Source organism: Haemorhous mexicanus, chromosome 1 (genome assembly GCF_027477595.1).
Source record: "Haemorhous mexicanus isolate bHaeMex1 chromosome 1, bHaeMex1.pri, whole genome shotgun sequence".
Lineage (NCBI taxonomy): Eukaryota > Metazoa > Chordata > Aves > Passeriformes > Fringillidae > Haemorhous > Haemorhous mexicanus.
The window spans coordinates 61,779,352-61,799,141 of NC_082341.1; positions in this window are offsets into that span (position 1 = coordinate 61,779,352).

A 19,790-nucleotide genomic window follows, 5' to 3' on the forward strand; every position below is an offset into this window, starting at 1 on the left:
AAAGCAAATCAGCTATTTTAAAGAGGACAAAACTTTTTTTGTTTTTCCATATAGTAAAGGTTTACTTTGCAATTGATATTTAATTTCTTTTTCCCCAGAAATTAAATTCAATTGTGGTTTACTGTAGGACGACATCAGCTGAACATTTTTTTACCTACAAATAAATATTTCATAGCAACATTTAATGAAAACACTACAGATAATTTAAAGGCATGTTAAAATGAATGTTCACAAAGCAAATAAATATTGCATAGTAAAATCAAGCCCTTCCATGTTATGGTTAATTATTTCTAACAAAAATTAATGTTTTTTTTTTGTCTCTTTCAATGTGTACTGGGTTTCCCATCACAATTGTGTCTCATAAACTGAATTTTATTTAATAGTTTTAAAACTAGGTTTTAATCAACTTTGAAGTGAAAATTATCATAAGCAAAAACATATTATCAAAGACATCCTGTGTCTGGAAAGAGGGCTGGTCCTTTCATATCTGAAGCACAGGAAGAACTTTGTTAATTTAGAAAGGGAGAGGAGAAGTTAGAAAAGGATTGTTTTCTATCCAGATAAAATATAACTGGTGGATAAAAACTGAAGTCAGGTCAGAAGAAGCTGTTACAGAAAATGGGGACATTGCTTCAGGTTAACATTGTTTTAAAGTTCCAGTAATACCTCACTGTGAAAACTAAGCTCAGCCACCCTACAGGCCAGAGGAGCGTGTCAAAGCATGTTCTGAAGCATAATGGTGACAAAATACAAGGATATGACATTAATTTTCTAAAGTTACAGACATCTGAGACTGAAGGCAAAATTTTCAGCTGTAGGGACCCACAACTTTTTATTCAGTCTTGGAAACAGGTAAGGTGCTGAGAATGCTCATGGATTTTAGATCAGTGACCTTTTTCTTCTGAAGTGCATCTGCATCTAGAGATTGGAATGTAAGCTGTCTTCTGTAAATCCAGGTCAAACTGTCTGGAGGTAGGCACCTCCAGACAGTGTCTGGAATCAGCAAATCCATTCTCCTCCAGGACTAACCAGAGAGCTGGTGAATGTAGCAATGCAAGCCAGGCCTCCTGAAGAGAGATGGAGAGCACAGTCAGAAGCAGAAAAGGTCACTTCATGAACTTCTCCCAAACTTCTACAGCCCTGAGCTGCATATTCACAACTAGAATTGCCAAAAGATTTCATTTAAAGAAACAGATCTTTCTACTTCCAGACCACTGTCTGCTGGATCTTCACTTTCAAAGTGATGTCTATCTTCAAAAGCTACATTAATTGTCAACAGCAGTGCTCAGGAGTCTCAGTGGGATATATTTAATTGAAGGTATGCATACACGGGGGGGAGTGCAGCAGGTCATGCACCACTTTGTCATTTGTAGTGTGTCTTACAAAAATAATCTTGACTTTCCTAAATCCCAATACATGACTAAGTTTTCAGTCACGAATAGGTTAACAACTGCAGTTAGATTTTCATTTTAAAAGAACTGTTCTTATGTAGCAGTGTTCACTGTCAGAACTCCCATGATCTGGTATTGTCCTTTGTAATAACATTTTTTAACTGAAAATACTGAGTGATACATGGTTTCATAGGAAGACTGTGGGGATTCATTTGCCAGTGATGCAATGCCAAGTATTGCTATTTTATATCCAGACTCCAGCTAAAGGTGAATGGACTTCCTTTTTTTTTTATTTTTTGTTAATGGGAAAAAGCTACTTTCCTAATTTCTTCTAAAATTGCATCAGCTAATGACATTTTAAGAAAAGATAAAATGCAGAATACAAGTTCTAAAGCAAGGTCTCACTATTAAAAAAAAAAAAAAACAAAACAAAACTCAAACTCTCACCTCTACTAAAAGCAAGCATTAATAGCAGAAGCTCTTTTCAGTCCATCTTTTCAGTAGTCTTTATAAATGGCAGAGAAAATGAAGTATTCTCATTAATATTTTGACTAATCATGTCATAGACCTGACCTATTACAAAAACTAAATTCAAAGGGATCCTTTTTCACCTATTTAACTTTGTATCACATCAAGATTTCTACATGGAAATTGTGGAAGTTTAGCCTTTAGGTCTATTTTACCCTTTTTTGATATTCATTTGGAGATGCACTCCTGTTTTCTGTGTTTATTGTTATTCCTAATTTTCTAGAATTGAATTTGAACTTTCTGGAAAGCATTATTTTGAATTAAAGTGTCTATAGTAAAGTAGATGAAATGAGGTAGAGAAAAAAACCTCAAAAAAAACCTTAAAAGAAAAGAACCTTAAAAAAGAAAAAAAAAAAAAACCCTCACATGTTCTTTTAATCACATGCCTGGTTTGCTGAGACCTGGGTTAAAATCATTGAAGTTGCTGAGTCTTTACTGGAGGCCTGAGCAAGCACAGTAAAATGTAGAGCTTAAGAGCCATTTCAAAGAGCACTGTAACTGTGCAGTGGGTAGTTACAAAGTTTGGTGATGATTGTGTGTGCAAGTAATGCACCTGGGAATGAAAATATTCCTTTTCATGGCTGCGGCATTTCACAGTTCCTGTTTGGACTGTCTGTCTCTATTTTGTCTGTGAAATTGTTGAGACTAATAAGGAGCACCATATTTTTCTAGCCTCAAAACCAGCATATTGGATTGTTTGTAGATACCTTGTATGCAGCTATATATAGAAATGATCAAGAACTAAGCGCTCACTTCACAGATAAAGTAAGCAGATTCTGTCCAAATATTCACTGTCTGCCAGGTCAGAAGAATTCTCCCTTTCAACAAATTTGATCAAGTCCAACAAGCTGTGAACAACCTTCAGATAGATTTTGCAGTTGATAGATATGCGTATGTGCAGCACTGAGTGAGACAAGGGTATTTCTAGTAGCCTACATTGCTGCAAGTCACAGACATGATGACTTCAGAGAAGGATGCTGTTTCCCCCTTACTCATTTTTTCTTGTCCTCTCTTCAAATTGCATAGGAAAAGAGCAATAGAAGAGAGCTGAGGAAACATTCAGCAACATCAGTAGAAATTCTGGAACCCAACACTGCTGTCCTAACACTGAGGAGGTGGTAAATGTAAATCTTGCTGTTTAATTGCTATTTTAGCACAGTAAAGAGAGCTGTACATGTTCTGCATCTCCTGCAGCATATTTGGTACAAGTAAGAATGTCTGGTAGCATTTAAAAAGACAATAACAGACACAAATTATGGTAATCTAAGACAGGCCCAGACACAAGATAGTAGAGTCATCTTCTTAATGCACTCTCTGGAATTCGCTTCCCATTTCTGTGTTACCCAAATATTTCACTAAGACTTCTGGAAACTTTATATCCAGAAAGTCCTGTTAGCATGGGTTTGGCAAAAATGAATAGATTTGATTCTTCTTCATGGACATAAAAAATGGCATGCCAGAGGTTATTTTTTGTTTGGATTTGAAGTCCAAACAGAAGCCTCACTGCATCTTTTCCATGACGGCTACATTTGGGTCGAGGCAGACACAATGCTGACTGCCTCAGCAACCCAGAACTACAGCTCCAGACCTCTCAGAGCTAACAGCTCCTCACTACCTAGAAAAACGGGACATGGGCAGACTACCTTCATGCTCTGGCAGTACTTAGATGCTGAAATGGTTCACTAGGGACTGCTGTGGACAGTCAGGCACAACAGAACAGCCCTAAGGATGAGTCCTAATGATCCAAGATGCATAATGTTGGGGTGCATTAATAATGGAAATACAGTCAGAGTGGTTTTCCTTATCCTCAGATTCTGTACCCATATGATGCTGTGTTTTGGATTTATGACTAGAACACTGTTTGGTTGCTGCTGAGCAGGTTCTTGAGTAGCAGTGAAGCATTTTCTTTTTTCTTTCTTTTTTCTTCATTATCTTTGTGTTTGAAGAATTCAGGTGAATCTCTGGGCACGCTGCTGTTTTTTATAATCAGTCCATAAGATATCACCAGAAATTAAAGCAATCTAGAATTTTTCCTGAAATATCTACAATGCCTGTTTACATGACATAAACCACCTAAACCATGGCTTTCATCATTTTAGTTGACTTGCACACACCTCTCATTTGGAACAATCTTTTACTCAGTGGGCAGGATTGTGCCTTATTAGCTCAGACTTGATTTTGGGGAATTGCAGGGAAGTACTACTTTGTGAAGAGTTTTCCTCTGTGGAATAATGAGTGCCATGGAGCCACCTGAATGGTGAAGAGGCTTTCTGTGGGCTGGGGAGCATTTGAAGGGGTAGCCAGAAGCCCTGAAAAGCTCTGAATAATTTGTGCCACTGCTGTGTCAACTCTTCATGCTGTAAATTAGGGGTATCTTTGTGCTGTTCAGGCCTGTGTGTTGGGGAAAGAAGGGTAAGCTTATAAATTAATTTCCTTCCTTTCCCTTTTGGATGATCAGTGAGATAAAATTTGAGAACACAAAGGCAAAGTTTTCTGTTGAAGTGGCAAATGAGCAATTTAAACTCATTTGAAGATCCTATCAATAAATGTGCATAAAAACTTTAAAATAATATTGGATTCAATCAGCAATTTTGAAAGCAAAGGAGATTCAAGCAAAGTCATCACCATCACCAAAGTCCAGATTCTGGACTTTTTCTTTTCCCAGTAAAAACAGTCAATACAGTAATAAATTTAAATGTACACTGACACAAAACCAGTGCATTCTGAATGCTCTTGCTGTAGTCTTATCTCAGCTGAGTTCTGTGGTGCATATGGCCCTCCACCAGAATGTCTCACAACCCTGTACAATGTTTTATCTTTACAAAGAGATTATTTTGTAATCAGAAAATATGCTTATAGACCAGCCTGGCAAAACAAACACACCTCCTGGTGGTGTATAACATTGCCCAGCATTAGGGGACTGTGATACTGCATATTTTCTTGCTGACCACATCACAAGGTTTACCAACTACATCTGGCTTCTGTCAAACCTTGGAAAACAGCAGCCTAGAAGGTTGCCTATGATTGCAACAGGGACCATGAAAACCAACTAAAGAGAAAGTTGACAATAACAGCAAGTCTGTTTCCATGTTTTCAGTATGAGGCCACTACCTTGTATTCACTCCAGTGATGAAGTTAGTTTTGCTAATGCTTTTAAGACTACAAGGGCAAGCAAGAACTCTTAGTTTACTCAGTCCTGCCACCATTGGTATCACTTGGGCAGCAGTGGCACCTACTCACCTGTCTATCTCTCTTACAGAAATTCTCTACATCTGAAAGCATATCAGACAAAAATGGTTGGGATTAACAGAAATTGCCTATCTACACCTAATATTTTAATCAATCTCCATGGTTTCTGACCAAATTGGAAAAAAAAAAAACAACCAACTGGTTCCCATCTGGGAAAGTTTAAAGAAAACAGTCAAGCAGCTAGAAGCTGAAGAGGAAAATCAGTGGGTAATGTTTCAGTGAGCAGCTCTCCAGAGCCCTGCCCTTCACTGACACCTATAGTTATCAAGGTGTATTTTGCTACTGGAATGTCAGGTGTCATTGACAGAACTTGAACATGTGAATAGGCTGAAGAGCTCTCCATGCATTCTGATTCCTTCCACCTGATCTTCTCTGCTGTGCTATTATTTCATGGATAGTTTTCTTATTCAGTACTTAGAAAAACCTATGGAGCAAGTTAAACCCTTTGTAGCTCTGTGGAAATGTATAATTTAATGATTTGTTTGAAGCTGTATGAAAGGTATTTGCAAAGTGTTAACATTTTTGGAGAATGCTTGTTTAGTATACCTTATCCTGATGGAATAAAAAGCATCTAGGAAAAAAGAGTGTTTCAGCACATTGAGTGGCACAAAGAGAACCTAATTTAGCTGTTTTCTGCTGAGGAGAAAAGTGTTGAGGAACAGAATGCAGCCTGTGATGAAGGCAACCCAAAAATGTTGAATGAAATGATTACAATATAAGTTGAAGTGATATCTTTCCCCTTCCTACAAGTCTAAGAAATCTGAGTTCTTGATTATTAATTCATGGTTGGCAACAGGATGCAATTTAGCTATTTTTTTTTATTTTCTGTTTTCATCTTACTATCCTAGAAGAAACATCCTTGCAGTATTGCTATTTTATGCACAACAGACACAGCCAAATAACATTTCAGACATAGAAGTACATAGCTATAAATCAGTTCAAATACTGTACCATGCTAAGACAGACAACAGCACATGTTTAATGACCTGGCTTCTGCAAGAGGCTGTGACAGCATCCCAGCCCAAGCAGAATGAGTCTGAACACGTCTAATGCTGCAGTGCTAATGTTGGGCATGGGCACCTTACACGTCTGGAAAATTTGCAGTAGTGCACAGTGTTGCTTATGAGCTCTGCTTAGTGTAGGAGCAACGAAAGAAAACATCCTCCAAAACTCAAATAATTTTCTGGTATCAGGTTTTGTGTGAACCTAAAGTTTGGGGACGATTTGCCAGAAGAGCAACAATGGTCTCAGATTCCTTTTCCTCAGTCCTTCACAGCATCATCCATTGCTCCAGAAAACTATTCTTTCATGTCTTTGTCATGTGGTATATTCTTAATGGTGAAATATCCAATGTATCTTTGTTATCTCACTTCTGTCTTCTGTCACTGTGATAACTGGCTTTCTCTTTAGTGTCTTCTAGTGGCATTTAGACTAGGAGGTTAAACTTCTTTAACAGGCTCCTCTGCAGCCCCTCCTCTATTTCTGAAAAAGAGCAGACATGTATTGGGACACTTTAAAATGATGTGTCAAACTATGCAAATTGAAGAATTTTAGGCAACACTGAAGGCACTGCTTCCTTCCCCTGATGAAGCAGATCTTTCTGACTCCTTTTGCATAGTCCAGATGAAAACCTAAAATCCCAGAAACAGCTGGTACCTTCTGCTCACCATTTAAACAATCCCTACTCAGATCTATTGGAGCTGGTAGATCAGACCAGATAGCAATAGCAAGAAAAACAAAACATCCCACTGTGATGCTGAAACATTTCAGAGCCTTTCAAGGATCAAACACTTCAACCTCATTTTGTCTATCCTCCCCCAGGTCTGTTAGATGCAGGGAGTCTCCTATCTGGCACCTCCCTGTCTGAGAAAGAAGCAGGTTACAAGAAGTAGTGACCATTACTTCGGATTATGAGGATGCTTCTTTGTCCATTCTAGTTCTATTCTTACCCTTCTTTCCCTGAACTGGCAGTTCATTCTATATGTAAGCCAGGTTCTCAGAAAGCCATGGTGAAACAATACTAAACCAGCTGATTCTCTATCAATTTCCAGGCCAGAGCTGCCCCCAGTGTCTGTGTAACAGGCTCCAGTTCAAGTCACCATGCCCTTCTACTTTACCTATTTTCCCAATAGTGACAGATAGAGTTTTTGGCTCTGGATATATATGCCCCAGTAAATGCCATCTTTTAATGACTTTCAAAGCATTCATGGAGAAGACCAATGAAATAATTCATTTGTATAATAAATGCAAGACTTTTTAATGAAAAACTTGCAGGGCATGCAAAATAACCTGTTTTTAAATGAAATAACTCTGTTCTTTTAAATTCCCTTTCCTAGCCAAGGCATAACAGGGGTTAGTGCACAGTATAGACTAATTGCCTACATAATTTCATTTTATGAAACAAAGCGCTTTAAAAAAATTATAGGGTTATATAAAAGCATGTGAAACCCCTAAGTCAGCTTTGTTTTCAGCCTCATTCAATAGTGGCAGCTCTTTAGATGGGGTGTGAACTGTAAACATTTTCTTGGGGAAAAAATGTGTTATAACTTTATGTTCTGGTACCTGCCTCTGTGTTGATGATATATTCTCTTGTCCTACTATAATGTTTGCTCTCAGGTTTTTTTGCCCCCTCTTCCTTTGCAAGAGAAATTGTTTTGTCCTCCTAGCCCCTTTCAGTAAGTGAAGTCCCTCCCTGTCCCTGGCTTGGTGTCTCTCATCCTTGAACCTGTGTTGAGCCAATCATTTTTCTGGCAGCAAGGAGATGAAGAGAGCTCCTTCGGCGCTTCCCTCAGGTCATGAGCCACAGCAGTCGAGGGAGAGCTGTGTGTATTGCTTCCCCAGGATCCTCTCTCAAATCCTTGGTGTCAGTAGTGTTAGGCTACAAGGCCAGCCCATAAAAGAAGTTTTACTACTGGCTGAGCAGCAATGTCTTTTTTTTTTCCTTCCTGTTTTTCTGTCCCTCAAAATAAACAACAGGATGGGAAAAAGTAGACAGCAGGAGGCAAAAATACAGCTGGAGCTGCTGTTGCTGGGCTGTAACCTTACTTGGATTACCCTGTGTCAAAAATACGTATCAGCCACTAAGGCTGAGTGGTGGCAGCTTTAACGTGATGAGACCCCGACGGCTTCGGACCTCCAATAAAATGCACAAAACAGAAGTCATGGTGGATATATAACCTATTCATTGTTAAAAGAGAGCATTTCCACAGCAGGCGAGACACCAGGGTGCAAAACAGATCACAAAGGCCTAGATTTAGCTTCAAGATCTTGGCTCTTACAATACTGGTCTCCAGATAATGCAGAAATAGATTTATAACGTATATTTGCCCAACATGTTGGCGTGCTCTCCCTCAATTAAAAGAACAGCCAACGCCCTGATAGCATCATATTGCTGGGACAAAACAAAATGATATTATCCACTTCGGCTCTTATCCCAGCTGCTGGGTACATAAAGTGGATTAAGAGGAGAGGGGGGACGGGCAATTTTGAAAAATAGTGGTACAATAGTGAGCCTGTGATCTCACCTGATTGAATCTTATCAGCTCTTAGCATCTCTGTTGTGCTCTTTCTTTTTTCTTTCTTCCTCCCCCTCTTTTCTATAACATATACTAAACAATGAAGAAAAAAAAGTCTTGCTGCAGCACTTACTGCTATCTTTTTACCCATTCCAACATGGAAATTCAAAAGTTGTGACCTGAAAGGTCACAACTACCTGAAGAGGTAGCTAACATGGGAATTTAGAAGTTGCTCACAGTTATGCTCAGTGTATGATCAAGGTAAAGAGCAAAACACAGAAAATCTGATTATCATAACACGTTGCACAGTGAGAGGCAGACCTCACATAATGTAAAATCAATCCACCTAAATCTCTTTGTAGCCTGAGCTATTTCTGAGATGGGTAGCAAAGCTTTAGTGTGAGAAGGAGTGAACTCTATGTGTGAATATGCATATGCTCAATAACCTGCCTGCCTCGGCTGCCGTGCTCAGAAAGGTTAATTCTCTAATGCACGTGTATTTTACCTAAGCCCCTTTTTAAAAGTTTTGGGTTTTCATGTATATGATTAAAATTGTGGTCTGCAGTGCCAGAGCCAATTTCTTGTTCTGGAGGTGAGGCTGCATCTTGCTGTGCTGCAAATGTCACCGGCGAGACGTTTGTTAGGGCTGCACTGCATGCCGGTTAATCTGTTTACTTATGCAATGGTGGAAATGTGACCTGGCTATTGTGGTGATTAACAGAGTCAAATATCCTCACATTAACTAGTGAGCTGGGCAATCAGGCTGGATTATTGTTACATTCAATTTAAATTACAGTGGCATGACAGGTCCTGAGGTATTTAGTAACGGATTTCACAGCACAGATATGCTTCATGTGTAATGAATAAACTCTGGAGAGCAACAAAAGGAAAAAAATAAAATAAAAAGGTATTTTATGATCATTGTGAAAAAATTTATGGAGTGTAGCTGGCATGAAATTCTATAAAATGAACTGGCTCCAACCAGTCCAACAACAAAGCACACGCTTTTCTTCCTGCTGCTTATGAATTATTATTACCGAGTCCTCCTATGTTTACTCATTAGCATTGAACCCTTTGCAAAACTGTGATTCAAAATTGAATTCTTCTTAATTGAAAATACCCCCAGTATGCTGGGAGAAAAAATGAAGGGGAAAAATGGCAGCAGCACCACAATAGGCCAGTTAGCTCTGTGATAGTCAGAGGGGGTGGCTGCTCTGAACTTGAATGTTATTCAGGATTCACAGCCGGACTATGAGAAGGAGAGAGCAGGTTGCATTCAAGTTGTTCTGCACACTGACATACATATAATTTAAATATTTAGCCACCGGTGTGCTGCTGCAGTGTGTTAGCCCACTAGCACCAGAGTGCATTAATCCTGTTCTCCCCGCGACTTGCTGACTTTGACCTGTTTTATGCTCTGTGACTGAATAACACATAGCACTTTGCTCGGGGAAAAAAAAAAACCCTAAACAAAACACACTATGATCTCAACACACATTGGTTTCAATTAACTTTTAACCATTTGATTGCTCTAATTCTAGGCTGTTAGTTAGCTATTGCAGAGCTGGCTGTATTGATTCTGAATAGAACAAACTGAAGCACAAAACAAAGACTGAATTTTCAGAAAATAATTTTCCTTCTTTCCATTTGTTTCATTACTTATTTGCAAATATTTTTGCAGAGGCTGTTTTGATACTCAGCAAAGTTGTAATGAGAAATAAAATACTTTATGATTTCAGCTTGTATTTCAGCATTTATTGAAGCTTGAGAGAATCATGCTACAGTACTGAACGGTTGAAAAATGTCTTGCACTAAAAGGTATGGAAAGCTGCAAATAACAAGTGTCAGTGGTGAAAAGATTGTGGTTGGTGAGGTGTTCGGGTGCTGCTTGGTGGATCTTGACTAGGGAAGAACTAATGGAGACTCACATGGAAAACTTGACTTTGTGATCTTGCCTGTACCAACCTTTTGAATGTAATATCAGAGAACTGAGAGTACAATGAAGCTTCCTTCATTTAATTGCAGTCTGGTGTAAAACCTTTAAAATCAGGGTCCATTCTCTAAAAGGGAATGAGAGAACAGTGTGACATCTGTGCTGTGGCTTACAAAGGAAGCTCATCCTGCTACAAGAATGCAGTGGCAAAAGAAAAATAACAGATTTTAGGCTCCAATCTTTAATCTCAAGATGTTGAGTTCAGTTCCACCTTGGTCAGAATCACTAAGAGGCCTTCAAATCCAGTCCAGCATCACTTTGAGCGCAACTTTGCATCTCCTGGGTGCTTCTCCATTGCAGGGTGTCACTGTTGGGGACCCTGTGCAGATGTGAGAATTAAAGAAGAGAACTGTGAGGGAAACAGATGCTCACTCAAGCTGGCCCACTCTGGATGATGATTAAGAAAAAGTTATTTCTATCTCTATCTCTATTCTAACTTATCAGAAGTTCTACATTGGGCATCTAGTAATTCCTTATTCTGCAGTGTATTTTAAAGTACTAGTGGTACAAATTTGCGAGGACCATACCCTGAACTCTGGAATTTGTAATTACTGAGCATGTAGTCCAGCAATTCCTGCAGTGCTCTGAGCTCCCACTAAACTGCAGAGGAGCAACAACCACTACAAATATCGCTTGTGCAACAATCTACCTTTAGTAAAATGCAGCTTTTTCCACTGTCTGTGGAATATCAATGCGGAAATCAAGAGGAAACTGCATCTCTAAAACCCTCAGTTCTGCCAGACACACTCTTTAGCTACAGTCATGTGCAGCTCCCCATCTGGCAAGATGCAGCTGCTGAGCTTTCTGCTACTGACTCCTGTATGAAACTCAACACCTGTCAAAGGGTTTTAGTATGGAGAAAGGTGTATTTTTAAAATATTTATTCAGAAGAAGTCAGCACGCTCCAGGCCACTGAAATTTTACACTTCATCAACCTTAGTGTTGTAGTTATGGCTGTAAAATATTCCCCACCCATTAGAATTTCCAGGCAATGGCATTTAGCTGAAAGATGTTTGTTTGCTGCCCACTCCTCTCTAACCAGTTTGTGACAGCACACAGATGAGTCTGAGGAGCTAAGTCCAGCATTCAGCTCAGTTGTTTTTGCAGACAGTGATGAGAATGGGTCATTTTGCCATTTCACCCTTAGGCAGTCCCCGTTGCTGGAGACTTTTAGCATCCTCCCTCCCTCTAACTGTCACATGAGATAAAGTGGGAGGATACAGGATGATATGGTTCTCCTGCCAATCAATAGCCTCAAAAGTATGTGCAGGAGTCATCTGACCAGAGAGTCACTGCTGTGTAGGAGGCACAGAAAGAGTGCCAAATAGCAGATGCTTATTGAAGATTCTAATGATTTTAGCTGGAAAATGGATCCCCAGGTCCCTTAATTCTGCAGACTCTTCTTTTTGGAAGTAGCAATAAATAAATCTTATGCTTTCCCTCTGTTCAAACTTATCTTTAGGGCTTTTCTGCCTCCCCATGACATAAAATGTTTTGCACTATGCAAAACAAGAACATTAGGCATTATCTGGCCTCCTGTGTTCAGGACATACTCACTCAACCCAGAACTATCCTGTCACATCAGTAAAGTTAGTAACCTCAGGTGACCAAAGCATTAATACTTTATCTGTTTGAGTTGGCTGTGTATCACATCTACTGCCTATAGAAGACAATTTAAAGTGGTTTGTGTAAGAAGCAGGACACCTGTGAGAAAGATACACTAATACAGTAATCTAAATTATGCACAAAGCATGCATGCATGGCATAGAAATATATTTGTGATCCTTATTTTAAATGACCTCTCTGCAGTAAATAGCACCAATCTTCCAAAAGAGAGACACACAAAGAACCCACAGCAGTCCCCTCATTTAGAGCCCAATGACTCACTTGGTTGACTCAGATAGTTGCTGAGATTGCATAAAGATAGATGGTTAAAGAAAATGATGGAAGTAAATTTTCAATGAAAACATAACCTTTTCCATCTTGCTATAAATTCTGTCTAGAGCATAAATCAGTATCAGTTACATGCTTTAAAACAGCAGCTCCCCAATTGGGAACACAATGCCCTCCCCCTTGCACATTTTAAAGGACATGGCACTATGTAGAGAGAGCAATAATTTCCTGAAGATTCATGAGCAAGGTAATTTGACATACCTGGTGCTGCCCAAGCCCAAGTCCAAGTTACTATAAATAAAAAGGAAAGAGTTTGTCTAGGCTGCTGTGTGTGTGGTGCCGAGGCTTTCAGGAGAGTCAGTTGCTGTGGGCATCCAGTTCATATGCTCTGAAGCATCACATTTCACTGGGATGCTTGACAACAGAAAAGTTTGCAAATGTTGTTCAGTATTTGGAAAGAGCCTGGAGTCACTGCAAACATTTGAGAAGGTGACAGTAATGTCTTTAAAGGACTTCTTGTCTTAGCAAGGGTATTTCTTATCATTTATATAGTAAAACCATTCTTTGGATGTCAGCAGAATGGACTGACTGTTGGCTGAAGACTGACTTTGAGGGCTGCTTTGCTTTGGATTAGATCCAATCTAGTCCATGGGAGGAGGAGTGGGGGTGGGGGAGGGGAAATTGCACCAGGTTGCTTAATTAATCCGGATGCTTTGCTCATTATACCTTGAACTTCCTCAGAGGACAGGAACAAACTAGCTTGCTCAGAGTAAAATGAGTATAACATCAACAAAAAGCAAAAGGGGGGTGTGGGGTGGAATTATTTAGAGTGGTGAGCCTGTATCTGAACAAACAAAAATGCAAGGCAAAATCTTCTTAGGTGAGTGTGAAATGTGAAAAGTGGACACACTACTAGGGGTGTGCAAACATCTGCATAAGTATCTGTGCAGTGATCTACATTACAACCCTGCCTAAATGTGGTGAAGAATGAAGCAGAACCCTTTGCTGACATTTTTTGCCCTCAGAATCAGCCCGAGGAGGTAATGCTCAGACAATTCCAATGGTACAGGCTCTGCACCTCTGCATCCCTAGTGGCTCTGCAAATTCTCCTACTACAAAAAAAATGGGGCTGCTGGACACACAAATTTAACCTTCTTTCTACTTCCCTGAGAGGATGAATCTCCTGTGGACAGCCTGCTTTGGACCACCCAGAGATGCCGCAGAAGCTTGGGAATGCCTGACACAAAGCCTCCAAGATCAGCAAAGGTGTAGGTGATCCACTCTTCAGAGACACAAGATTTATTTAGAGATGGTGAGGGATTTTGTCTTAAAAAACCCCAAAACCATGAGAATGGATGGAGATGACAACTACAAAAAGAAAATCCATGGAATTTGCATGCATCTGCAAGAGTAATTAAAGTTATTCCAGTGTATTAAATGATTGGGCCATCAATAAGCAAAGTCCGGAACTCTTTTCTCTGACTCTTTGTATTAGTGAAAGGACAGGTTTGGACCTCAGTCTAGCAGCACTTCCAAGAGTTGGATGTTAAATTTAGACAGATAATAGGGAATACCCATACCTGGACCAGGGAGTCCAGATTAGGTAAAGCAGATTGTGCAGCACTATTCCTCTAGGACTGCCTGGGTCTTCCTATCTGGGTTTGAGCTAGCCTGGCAGAGGCAAGAGATGGCAAACTAGCATCAGAATAGACTGGGGGAAAGGAAGGAAGGTAAGCCTCTATGGCGTGTATAACTTACCTCAAAATAAATTTAACAGAGGAATTTTCCTGAAAAAAGGTGAAAAATTAGCCTGTCACCTCACTTTGCCCTTTTACCCAGAAAATGCATACCTAGAGGACTATTGAAAACCACACAGCTTCAGACTACACTGTTTCCCTCGTGGTGATTCAGAATGGGAAGTTGTGAGCATCCCCTCAGAAGCTATAAAATGTGTGTTTAAGGATCAAAAATATCAGTGGATTTAGGAGGATTTTAATTCTCTTAGCTCCTGTCACTCTTCTCTGCTGATTGCTGCAAATAACTGATGAATATGAGTGGAAAATACAGCATGGGGAACACAAAGATGGATCAAATACAACCTTTTCTTCTGCAGCATCTTCCTCTGTGCAGCATGTCTTGCACTTACATGGAAGAATGAAAATAATTATCATGATGAGAGTTACTGGCCAGCAAATGAGGACAACAAGAGGATTCTGTGTGTCTGAGGCCTTCCAGCCATTTCATTCTCTGGGCGTGTGAGGGTTTCACATAGGCAGATGTCAACCACCAGCACAGCACCAGAAATGAGACAACATCCCTTTTACACAGACTGGCTGTTCACTTAAGGATCCTGTTTATTTACTGTACATCTGGCACTTTCCCCTTCTGAGTTCCTTTTTGGCAGCTTGTTTTTCATATTCCAAATTTCCTCAAGAGCACAGCACTAGCAATGAATGAGTATATTAATATATTAGTATAACATTAACAATTCTATATTGCATAACAATTGGTATATTATATATTAGTATAACCCAGCTGGTTTCATCATTGGGACCAGATTCTGCCTATTTTGTCTGTGAATTTTCCATTGAAGCCTTCACCAGAACCTTCTCACTGTTATCTTTTCTGAACAACAAAACCACTGAAAAACATCACACCTGAAGCAGTAGGAAACTACCAAGTCATGATCATTCCTCTTCAAGGCCAGCAATTAGTGTCAGTGTCCCTAAAATTTGTGAATAAGGTTCTCTGAAAATATTTGTGTAACTGTGACTTCAGTAGGATCAATTTTGATCATACACTGGTGTAAATCAGACTTGAGTGGAGTTGGTCCTGATTTACCATGAGGTGAGCCAAGACAAGCATACCTTTCTTTGTTTTATTTTGTTTCTTACTTTTTTTTCCCCTGCTGTAAACATTGATCTAACCGAGAGCATGGAACCATGAATTTCCCTCTATCTGCCCCAGGCTTAGATAATTTTATTATTTTCACAACAAGTATCTTTTAAAATTATGAATAATGTCTCTTCCTGCAGTAACCCACCTTTCTTTTTCACTATGAGTAGCAAGTAATTTGATAGAAACCCACAAAGTGGGTTAGTAGGGTAACCCCCCACTACTAACCCCTGGGTAATGGGGGCCTCCATCCCCCTTCTCCCCCACTGCACACCTAGCCCTGCACCCCGGGTACACTTGAAGCACCTCTTCATTAACAAAGGGCACACACAGAGGCTGCTGTGGGACACATCCTGCTCTGATGCCAAAGTGCAGCAAACAAATTGGGACAGTTCTCTGTGTTGCAGATCAACTTAGTGTGGAGGTTTGTAGTACAGAACTGCCTGCCTAAAACTGTTTGGGAAAAGCACCCTGCATATGGAATCAGGGGTTTTTAATGCACTTAGAAGTGGAGAGAAGAAAGCTATGCTGTTGGGATCTAAAAAACTTGCATATGAATATGGAAACTCCTTTTGCTGTCTTTTTTTTTTCCACTTACAGTGCAAATTTTTTTTTAACACACACACTCAAACATTTAGTCTGCTGTATTTTTATATTTACATATTACTATAGTGAATTTCATCATAGTATCTGATGCAGCAGAAGACAAATTTTCTCCTTCCTCAAAAGCTTGGATATTTCATTTTCTCCAACCTTAATAAAAAATAATTTTTTTCTACCCTTTAGTTTTACATCTCCCCTTCATTCCTTGCTCCTTTTACCTGTGCTATGAGAGTGCCATGTGGCCCTAACATGAGAGCTTGGTAGGAATTCTGTAACAGTTTTGAGATGAGTGAAAATGAATTTGTCCAGCCTCAGTTCCAGTGCTAATTAAATGTACTAAATGAGCAGTGCCTTTTGCTGTTAATAGATGAATGATCACCTTAGGAAACTCCTCTTTTATAAGCAGAGAAGAGCATGTTCCCTGAGGTTGCTGTGCCATTTTTAAAAAGTGATATTTAACATTGCTTCAAGCAATTTGTTGTTTAAAAGAACTGATTAGCACAGTTGTTGTCCATCACAGTGTGCTATGCTCCCAGTGTTAAAACATTAGCCAAGTGCTATCCTATAACCATTAAACTACCTTCAGTTTCAATCAGTTTTCTAACACAGCCGGATTAAGAAAGTTCTGTTTACCCAAATGGGATAAGGTGACTGACCAGATGTTCTGATTTTAAAAGATCTGTTGGTGTCCTAGTGATTTCCGCTGGGACATTGAATTGTCCCAGATTTTCCTGCTGAGAGCTTGAGCAGCACAAAAGTTGCTTGCAAGGTAAAGCCCCTTTAGCCACTAAGGAGTTTGGAAAGAAGGATTAAAGGAGGATTCCCCCTCCAAGTGTTGAAGATTCATCCAATGTGTTTCATATTCTATATGAGTTATTATAAATAAGTGTGATGGTTTCCTTTGCTGGACAAAAGCAACAAAAACAAAAAAAAAAAAAAAAAAAAAAGAAAATGTGAAAAACCCCCTACTCTGAGCCTAGAGCAACTTAAGGAAAACAGGCTGCTTTTCCTGGTGTAGATCTATTGCTCACACTACATGCAGAATGCTGTGGAATTCCTAATATACTTTGCTTGGTAGTGTTTTCTGTGTCTCTGTGTGTATAAGGGGCAAGGGAGGAGGGCAAGGGGGAAGGAAAAAGAGAGAGAGAGGGAGAAAAAGAAAGAGAGAGGAAATCCTCTTTGTCCTGTGAAGTGCATCACACAGACCTCCTGTGTTGTAATGTAAAACCTCCGGGGTGGCTAGAATGACCATATGCTGTGAATGCGAGCGCTGTGCCTGTTTAAATGTAAATTCACTCTGTATCAGAATAAAAGAATATCTGTTTAATATGGAATGAAGGCAGTTTGGCAGGATATGCACTACTTCAGGTAAACCAGAATAAACAGTGCATTGATTAAAAGGAGCCCCCTATTCTGCACCTGTCATGTTCACCTCCTTTGCCACAAAGGCCTCGCTGGTTTATTTACCTGTAGAGCTGTTATAATATTTTGCTTTCTAAAGAGATTTGGAAGCCACCTGCCGTACCTTTGGCATTTCTTTAACAACAAAGCACTCCAGGCTCAAGTGCAAGAGCCCATTGTTCCGCTCCACAACATGGAAAAGAAGATGAATCCAGAAGCACAGGATCCAAACAGAAATTATTATTGATTTAATCACATAATCAGCAGCAAACACTTCAGGCTAAGATAGCAAATCCATAACAGCCTGCCCACATAACCACCCTTACAAATTTACCAGCAAACCACTGCACACACTTAGCAAACAAGAAGAGCAAGGGTCACCTTCACTTGGCGGCAAAATATTGACATTCCTAAAGCTTAAATATGTTTTGAGTTAAGTGTTATCAATCAGTGATAAGAGTTGAATGTCTGTTAAACATAACTACATTGGCAGAAGGATTATAGAATGCTTTCTTGCCATAATCTAGAAGCATCTTTCAGACAAAACTCTGCTTGAAATCAATTGTGCACAAGGAGCTGCCTGCTGAGACCCATTCAGTGACATACAAAGGAAGAGAGAGTCTCCCTGTGATCTTTAACCATAACCGGTTATCTAATGAGACCAGGGCTTTAATTTCTTTTCACATCAAACATAGAATCAATGCTCTGGATTCAACAATGTGTGTAAACAGGCCGTGAAGCCATCTCTTCAGATGGCAGCCAATTCAGCCTTCCAAGCCCCCTGGCATATTTATTTCACTGAATCCCCCTTTAGTTCCAGGTAACTGCTTCCATCATGCTGCTGCTGGCTCCCTCCTCACGGATGGCAAGGAGAGCTCCCTCTTGTCAGACACCTTCCACTGGCAGTGTAAAACCTGGGCAGCTGACTCTTGTAGAAACACTGCAAAAAAAGTATTTTCAGGCTTCCTCTCTAATCAGTTTAGCAATCCTGTCTGGATTTTAACAATTACTACAGGCAAAGGGTGTTACAGTTCATGTCCCCTTCATATCTTGCCATCAAATGGCAGGATGCTGCTTTCACTCAGACAAAACTGGAGTAACATAACTGCAGTTTACTTTAGAATTACGCTGGCATAACAGGTGACAACCTGGTGCAAATGTTTAGAGCAAACATCGGCTGGGAAAGCCTAGTGACATTCCAGAGAGGATTAAAATGTGGTTCAGCAAACTGATTCATTCAGCTCTTGTCCTGCTCTGGGATATTTACAAAGTGAGTTTTTGTTTGAAAAGAGGGCATTTTAAAGCATCAGTGTTTATTCTTAAAGATTTTGAAATTTTATTCTGCATGTAACAGTATGTATAGTATGAAGACAACATCTCTGGCTGCCTGACCTAAATAAAGAAAAGCATTTTCCTAAATGTAATGCTGCTGCTATTCTTTGTCTTTGCTGGGAAAAGTGGATGGCCCTGTTGTTTTGCTCTGGTGAGCAGAGCTCCACATCACCAACCTCTCTGCTGTGTTAGGCTGTGCCATCTTGCTGCCCATAGACTGTGCCCACCCCCAGGACTGCTGCTGCAGGACATGCTGACATCTCCGTGCTTCATTGCAGTTGGCTTAAAGCCCTCCTGCCACAGAAAATAGGAGAGCATCAGTTTCAGCCACCAACTTGGATTCAAGCTGGTTCATCTATAACTCAGGGAGCTTCAGGCACCACCTAGGACCACATAAAAGCTTACAGGCATTTGTGTTTTCATCTAATAAATTTACAGTAACACATGATAGTCACACCTAAAAATAATACAGTAGCAAATCACTTGATAGAATACCTCAGAGTGTGCCTGGGAAGGTAGAAACTGGAAGTATCTATACGTAAGAAAAGTGTATTGGAATGAATCATGCTCTGCAGTCAGACTCTGGGCTTTGATTTCTGGGCTTTGATTTCTGAAGCAGAAAGTTCAGATTTGAGAGTTCAGATTTTTTTAGCTGGAAAACACCAGTCAGTGGGCAGATGTTAAAGAAGGGATAAAATCAGAGTTTCTCCTCCTGGCACTTTCCCTCAAGACTCACGGTTTTACTCACCAGTCAAAGCTGCTTTGACTACACCAATGCTCCAGAACAGGGTAGGAGAGGGAGCCCAGCTGTTCAACACTGAACTGTTCAACACTGAACTGTTTTAACCAGAGAGGTTAAAACAGAAGAAGCTGCAAAAGCAGTATTGTCTGCTCTTGTTGGGAATGATGGTGGCAATAGAGAGATTGATTCTGCTGGACCTGGATCCCAGTGGGGAGGCACCTCAGAGGCAGTGAGGTAAAGGAGAGAGT